This window comes from Zonotrichia leucophrys, chromosome Z (assembly GCF_028769735.1).
Source record: "Zonotrichia leucophrys gambelii isolate GWCS_2022_RI chromosome Z, RI_Zleu_2.0, whole genome shotgun sequence".
Taxonomy (NCBI): Eukaryota; Metazoa; Chordata; class Aves; order Passeriformes; family Passerellidae; genus Zonotrichia; species Zonotrichia leucophrys.
Window position 1 is genome coordinate 54,012,549 of NC_088200.1, and position 7,902 is coordinate 54,020,450.

At 44.5% G+C, this 7,902-nt stretch overlaps 1 protein-coding gene across 3 annotated transcripts in view; it reads right to left on the reverse strand.

The window, feature by feature from the left end:
- The window catches only part of CDC42SE2 (CDC42 small effector 2), an 81,561-nt gene extending 73,977 nt beyond the window's left edge, over positions 1-7,584 (reverse strand). Inside the window, exons 1-2 of one of the 3 annotated variants that reach the window (XM_064736318.1) lie at positions 7,241-7,293; positions 6,483-6,548 (exon numbers count right to left, since the gene is read on the reverse strand). The gene's annotated coding sequence lies outside the window, so the exon portion shown is untranslated. Of the gene's footprint in view, positions 1-6,482; positions 6,549-7,081; positions 7,197-7,240; positions 7,294-7,443 lie in introns of those variants that run through there. The other 2 variants (XM_064736317.1, XM_064736316.1) reach the window with 2 other exon arrangements.
- Between the last annotated feature and the right edge of the window lie 318 nt (positions 7,585-7,902).

Sequence of the window (7,902 nt, forward strand, 5' to 3'; positions counted from 1 at the left end):
TTTATCTATTACAATTTTCAACTGATCTAAATAATAATAAAATAATCTTAAGATTTAAGGATCATCTTACAATGAATACATATATATCCTGACAACACAGAGGACAAAGGACTGGGAGCAAAGGTGACAACTGTGCCCCAACCAAATAATAAATACGTTAAAAAACAAATCCACCACAACCTCCTGTACCTGTATTTTTCTATATATAAACTGATAATGCTCACACTTTGGTTTGTAAGCACCTCTGGATACAACTATCTGCAATTCCACTGAAGAAATATGACTCCACCATAAGTGCTGGTTGATGGCCAGGATCACTCTCGCAAACACATTCTTGCAGAGATGCAGTTAACTTGCTCTGCAGACCTTAAATTGCAATGAATTTAGGATCTCACTCAAAGCTTCACCACTAATTTAGTCATAGCCAGGATTTGACCTGCAATGCTTTAGAGCTGAAAGGAGTCATCACTCCTGCTGACTTCCCGGGAAAAGCCTGTGCTAAGTGGAAGTGCCACTTTGCAATCATTCATGGAAAATAAAGGCACCAGTGCAGGGATTTAGAGATTCTTCTACAGAAAAAGCTTACAGCAGCTTGGATACAGTAGACCCTAGAGGATGGTCTACACGTGAAACTGTCTGTGCTGATACACTGCCCCTTCAAATCCACCTCAGTGAATTCGCAGTCTCAAGATGAACTAAGATTTTTGAAGAGTACCACAAGGCTTCGCCATTTACAAGACAGCTTAGAAGAAAACGAGGTACAATTATAAGAAATAGCAGAGCTGAACACACCTAGATTTATACTTTCAAAACAGTCCCTATTTCAACACTGAAATAAAGACTTGATTACGTAGCAAACCATGGCTGTACCAGTGGCATGCTCCTACTGTGAGCACATCACCTAAACATTTGTGCAGGATGAATTTTTGATAGGACAAAACCAACCAACCAAAAAGAAATAAAATAACAGAATGCATCAAAGCTTAGTTTTCTATTACGTCTGCAAATTACTCCTCACATATGCTTGAGGACAAAACCAAAACAGTCAGATGAGCAAGGAGTGCGTGAACAACAAAAATAACACTTTGGTGTAACTTGGTGAAGACTACTCCCTGCTCCCTTTTTCCACCCTTAGATGTTACTTAAAATACACATTTTAAGCCTTTCTTTCAGTCCACTGTACACTGACTTTCTGAACATGTCTACACCAAATAAAATGGGTATACTCCTATTTCTGAAATACTTATGCCTAATTTTGGCTGAAGGAAACAGCTCCTATTGTATCTCAAAATCTGTTTATACAGTTCAAGTGAGCAAGACTACTTAACTTGAAACTACATTCTCACATCAATTTTAGGCTTTTTTAAACTATATCAAGGCAGAACAAACCTTATAAAACTCAGCTTACTAGAAAAGAACTTCAGTGCAAATATACCAGGGCAAGATACCATTCACTTTCAGGGTCAAGAGAAGAAATAGGTAGTTGAGCTCAAGTGAAAAATTGTTCTCAGGAAGCTTTAAAGGAGTAGGTGGAATTCCTCTATCAACTGATGTTTGATGCTAATAGCTACATCACATGGGGCCAATTAAAAGAGGTGTTATCAGACAGCACAAGACTTACTGAATATGAGCTGCAAGATAAAAGCAACCAATAAATGTAACAAGACACTTTCTGCATATAATATTTCAGTACTAAGCAGCATGACTGTTTTGACAAGGAAGCCAGCTGCAAACTGGAAAAGTCCTATTTCTGCAAGAGATTTAAACAGCTGGTCTCCAAATTCAGTGAGTGAGTACAAAAAAGATGATTAGAAGGCCCCATTCCAAAAATGAAGCATGGGAAAAGTATATAAAGCCCATACAATGATATGCCAGAACTTTAAGACGGAGTTCACAAACCTCTGTGAAGGCACATATTTATTTCTTTTATGAGGACAATTTGGATTTTAACTGGGGAGGCTTTGGTGACAACATGCTTTCTATTCTGTGAAAAAAAATTTTCTTAAGGAAACATTTTCGAACTCTTTGTAATAACTGATAAAGTTCAAGGCACATACAGTTAGAAAAAAACAGGTTGAGTTGTACAGCAATTTGTAAAAAAGTACAAGATTCCAAAATACCCAGCAAACCATGACGCAGTCCGTAATCAGTTACTGGGTTCATGCCCAGTTTTGCCCTTGTACTGTTCATGCACTGATAAAACAAATAGCTCCCTCTTTTAGCCTAAATAGATAGAGATACTTACAATATTTTATCACTGCTTGCCTAAAGTGCAACTTCAAGGCACTCTGTTGAGCTGTGAAAAGTTATTAGATGAGAGTGGTCATCTCCATGTGCAATAAATACCCTCCCAGCATTACAAGCCCCTTACTGTTGAGAACAAACTTTCTCCTCTTCTATAAAGATGAACTGCAATTTTTCTTCCAGCACCTCTTCCCCAACACAGAGGCACTAGCTTATACAATGCAAAAAAACCCTCATCACAGGCCAGCACACATCTGTTACAATCTGTGCATGGTGGGGAAAGGATTCAAACTGTCCAGTGAAGCACTGAGATAACTCTTTTCTAATAAGCATGAAGTCAGATCAAGGGCTCAGGTAACTGCAATTCAATAGACTTTTGACATGACTAGATGTCAGCCTATAATATAATCCCTGCTTTCAACAGTACCAGAATAGGTAAACCTTCAAACACAACAGAGAGCCATTTCAGTTGTTTGTTGAATATTGTTTAGCCATAACACAGAAGCAAGCTGTGCAGCAGCTCCTAGCTCTTCAGGCAGTGCAGTTAGCAGCAGCTTGCCTCCACCCTAATGCACGTGCAGATAGAAGGTATCACAGAATATGCTGAGTAGGAAGGGATGCCCAAGGATAATCAAGTCCAACTCCTAGCCCTGCACAAGACATCCACAAGAGTCACACCAGCAGCTCTCCCTCTGACGTCTCACAGCAAATACTGCAAATTTGACTGGGCAGAAAACTAACTAAATTAGAAGAGGAAATTAATATAGTTCAGTTATGTTTCAGGAAGAAGCCTGCAAAACCTGCCAACAATTTCATTTACACCTTATGTCTTCCTCCTTACACTCCTGTCCTAAGACATTCTGCTGATGTGAAACTGACAAAGAATACGTAAGACTGCTTTGAAGGAGGTCTGCACCCCCTTAACTTTGCTTTCTATACGGACAAGGCAGCTCTTCTTCCCCTTGTTGTTGAGGTGAAGCAGTCAACAGAAACTACTGTTCCTCTTACAACTACCCCTGGTCTAGTAATTTCGTCTTGCACATCCACTTCTAACCACACAAAACATTCAATTTGAGAAAGACCAAAGGAGTCCTCAGGCAGAGCTACCCATCTATGTAATGGGCATTGAGCCAAAACCCTCTTGTAGGACGCTCACCAGCCTAATTTTCCTACATTCACGTTGCTACTAAGAGGCAGCCTTCTCGCTGCTAAACTTCCTGTTCAATCTGCCCTTTATGTGAAGCCCCCACTTAAACATGTTCACTGCAGCTGTTTGATTGCTCTTTTACCCACGTTCAATTGCCTCAGGTTGCCTCTTCCTTGAATTCATCATCAATTCTTATCATTGCTAGTCATACAATAAAATGAGACGCTCATCATGCAAGACAGACTTGCTTCATCAAAATAACATGAAACCTTTAAGTGACTGTGAATGCTCAAAAGCCTCTCTTCAGATCAACTGATTTCCTTTAAAGAAAAATTAATCCAATCCACCCATCTCAAGTTCAGCATCCTTCAGAGCAGTATTCCTCCTCCCCCTCTCTCCTTCATTTTCCTCCGAGGCTTGGCTACAGAAAAGAACAGCATGTGCCTGCTTTTCTACATCTAGCCTATTCAAAAAATAAAATAATTTATTTGCGCAGTGATAAACACTTTGCTTCATTCTCCCCCCTTTTAAAGTATGAAGACAGTGACGAACACTTTCACAACACCCCAAGTTCCTCTAAAACTCTTTTAGGCACTACACAATACAAGGCCAGTATTAAAACCAGGAGACACAAGATGGCTAATATTAAACAGTTATGGCAGCAGCAAACACATTTTAATGAACATGGCACAGGGAACAAGGGCCACACCAGCCCTCATCTCTATCTACAGGCACACAGAGGCATAGGACGAGGAACACACACCCAGGGGTAAGGCGGTGACCAAAGATAAGTGCTTACATCTGTTTATGTAAGGCAACAGTCTGTAATGCTTGCTAGAATCATAGCTAGGAAATGCACTTATTGCACTAATGAATTACATGATAAACTGCTATTCACTACCTGGACTCAGGCTGTCAAGTGTAATCAAGAGCTGCAACTGAGTTGCTGAAAACTGATTTGAATAGGCAAAGTATATCACTCAAAAGTGAAAATTAGTCTCACTCGAATTCTATCCAAGCACTCACTGACACTGACCAGAACCCAGCAGGTTTCTAAAATGAAACATGATGGAGTATGCAAAACAGACTAGCACAAGATTTTCCTTAGCACTATGGTATGCTAAGTTTACATTTAATTTGTCAAGCTAAGTTCACTGAAAATAAAGTAACAACAATAAAAAAAAACCTCATCTGGGCAGTATCTCAAGGGAGTACTTCAACACCAGGGTTCTTTTTTTCCATTATTGTCATTTAATTCCACATTATGCTTCATGCCTAAAAGGTAGGTCTAAAAATCACATCAAGCAGAGAAGTATCTCAGCGCTATTCCTAATAGTTTGAAAGTATAATCCTGAACTTCAGGAAAACTGTCACCTCAAAGGTGTATCACAGAATGAAATATGTTCTCCTTGTCAGTGGTGTAAAGGAAAAAGTATTTTTCTAAAAGTGCACTGTAATTCCAGTGAGGAGAAACTCAAGAGGCAAAAAAAGAAGACCCTTCACCTCCACCTCAGGGTCAAAAGGTCTGGCACAAGTACCTCCAGGGTTCGTGCAAGCTTGCTCAAGCTAATGGGTGTTACATGGACTCCTCTGCCATGGACAATCAATTAGAGCAACAACTGCTGATTAGCACTATTTCACCACCAAGAACCACTGCTCCTAGGAAAGCAACTTCTTGCTGGGCAAAGGGATTAAATGAGACATTTAATCCTTCTTTTTTGCTGTAACAACTCTATGGAACATGATCTGATTTCTTTGAAACCATTTTAGGGCTAATATTTTATCACCATAAAGAAACCTCTGATATACAGGTTAAAAAAGGCACAGTAAAATATACAGAAAGTAAGTTGGAATACATACTCAATTTCTCATCTCCTTTTTCTGATTCTAAATCAGCTCAACTTTTTTTTTCACTTGATGGGATATTTGAAACATTTCTGTCTTTTCCCTATTGTGACCAGCCACCATGTCCTCAAGACTTCCAACAGACCACCACACTACCACAGAACTTCCAAAACACTCACAGCATCAGAATTGCTAGCAAGCTTCAAAATAAATTTATTTTGTTTGGTTATATGACAGCACAAGTAAAATGACAATTATTTTTTTGCGAAACAGAACAAAAGATAATTTAACAGTAATATTTATGTACAAGCTACACAAAACAACGGAGTGCTTTGTTCCTCTGGTGCACAAATGCCATATAACATTATATGGACTGTGTGATGTAATTTTTAAGCTATAAAACTCTGGCCTAGATACACAGAAAATTCACCAGTGTCTTGAACACTGAATAACTCATACTTGTTAGTAAAATCCCTTTAGATGCCCAGACAGTTCTACCCAGGTTCCAGCTTCTCACTCAAGCTAATGGGAGAACCCAAATTTAAAAGACAGTGATATAGCTATTGACATATAATGAATTTATGTATATACTAAATTATCTCATTGCTTGTTTGATCTGCTACTTATTTTATTAGTGGTTGTAGTCATTTGCTTGAGCACTTCCTGCAATTCCATCTACAACAGCCCTTTTCACCCTTCAAAAAGCCCCATTACAGTATTACAGTAGAAATTTAATATTTGATTACATCTTTCAAAAATGCATCTGTATTTTAACATGGCAAAAAACAGCTCAGAAATATATCTATACCTTCAACGAGCTGCTATTAATCAGATCATCTAAGTAAAATATTTGACTAAATATGCCGTATGACTGAGGAAAAAGCAGCATCTAATCTCAGTTATTTTCGTCAAATGTAGGGAAACACACTAGTATTACAGTTACCGGTATTTCCTATACACTGATTTAAGTCTAAAAGATGACTGTCAGCCCTAGAGGATTAAGTAAGATCCATCTCACAACCATACCTAAAGCAAGCATTTAAGGCATCACTTTTTCCCAGATTTTCTTTATTTTTTTTATTTTTAGCCAGTTATTGCAGTCTAGAAGAGACATATATAGGTAACAGGCGTGGGAAAAGTCTGCCTAGGGTCTCACTTAAATTATTTCTCAAGTTTTTATCTCGCAGACATGAAATAATCACTCCATTCATCAATGCAAGTTCAGAAACAAAACCGGAAAACTTACAGTTTAATGCATATCCAGCTTCAGAGTTAAATGTCACAGGGCTTCACGTTCTCCTGGAACGTTCTCCTACGAAAGAGTTACAATTCTGGTAAGCGCACAGGGTCACACACACGGAGGATTTGCCTGAAAACCACACGCTCACCCCAGGAGCCAAGCGCCACATTTCAAACAGCAGCTGTTAAACGCGAATTTACCTCTCTAGACGCGCACGACAATCCCTGCTGTCTGTCGCACCCCAGCTCCCTCCTTCCCCGGCCGGAGGGCCTTACACCGCTCCCCGGGGCCCGGCACGCCGCCCGGGAACGGCGGGAGGCTCGGCGGCGTCGCGGCATCCCCGCCGCGGCACCACGCCCTGCGCCGGCCGCAGCGCGACCCCAGGCCCGGGCCCGCCGCGGCACCTGCCCCGCCGCCGCACGCTCGGGGGACGGGCCGGGGGCGCACGGCATTAAAAGAGAACCAAAAGCCTTCCAGCCCAGCCGCCAAAAGCCTTACAACCAACCAAAAAAAAATCCAGAAAACAAACCCCACAAAATCCAGGAAACCCAAACCCCTCTGGTTTGTTTTTTTGTTTGTTTGATTGGGGTTTTTTTTTCGCCCACCACGAAATTTGTGGCTCGCTCCTCTTTGTCCGAGCGTCGAGCGCGACCGCGGCTCAGCATCACCCGCCGCGCCCGCGGCACTGCCCGCTCCCGAGGCGGCGCGGCCGGAGCCTCCCCCGCATCGCCCCGCCCAGCACGGGCCCCGCCGCCCCCGGGCACCTCGCTCGGCCCTCGCTCGCCGCTGCCCGGCCGCGGCGCCGGCGGTGCGGAAAACACCGGCGGTCCCCGGCGGCTGCGCAACGCAACCCCCGCCATGGCTCCCAGTGGGCCCCCGGGAAAGGGAGTGGCCGCTGCCCAGCCCACCGGCAGGTACGGGGCAGGGCGACGAGCGCGGCACCCCGCAGCCCTACCCCGCCACTCACCGCTGCCCACGGCGGCGCCCGCTCCTTTGTGTGCCCGCCGCGCCCCGGCACCTCCGTCTCCCGCTGCCGGGCGCCCCGCGCCCCCTCCCCGCCGCGCCGGGGGCGGAGGAGGACGCAGCCGAGATCCGCGGAGGAGGCCGCTACCGCCCGCCCGTCACATGCAGCGGGAAGGCGCGGCGCAGGCTCCCGGCGGCTCCCCGGGAGCCCGGCCGGCAGCGTCCGAGGCGAGCTCGGGGGTGAAGATGGCGACCTCGGCGGCGGGGGAGGGAATCCCCGGGCCGGCCCGCTCCGCTCCGCGCTGCCGGCTGGGCTGGGCGCGCCGGGGAGGGGAGGGGACAAAGAGCGGCTGCCGCTGCCCGTCAGCGCTATCGCTGTGCCGCCCGCTCCTCCTCCGCCGCCTCCGCGCCGGCCAACCTCCGCCCGCTCCGCAGCGCGCCCGGTCCGGCCCGCTCCGCTCCG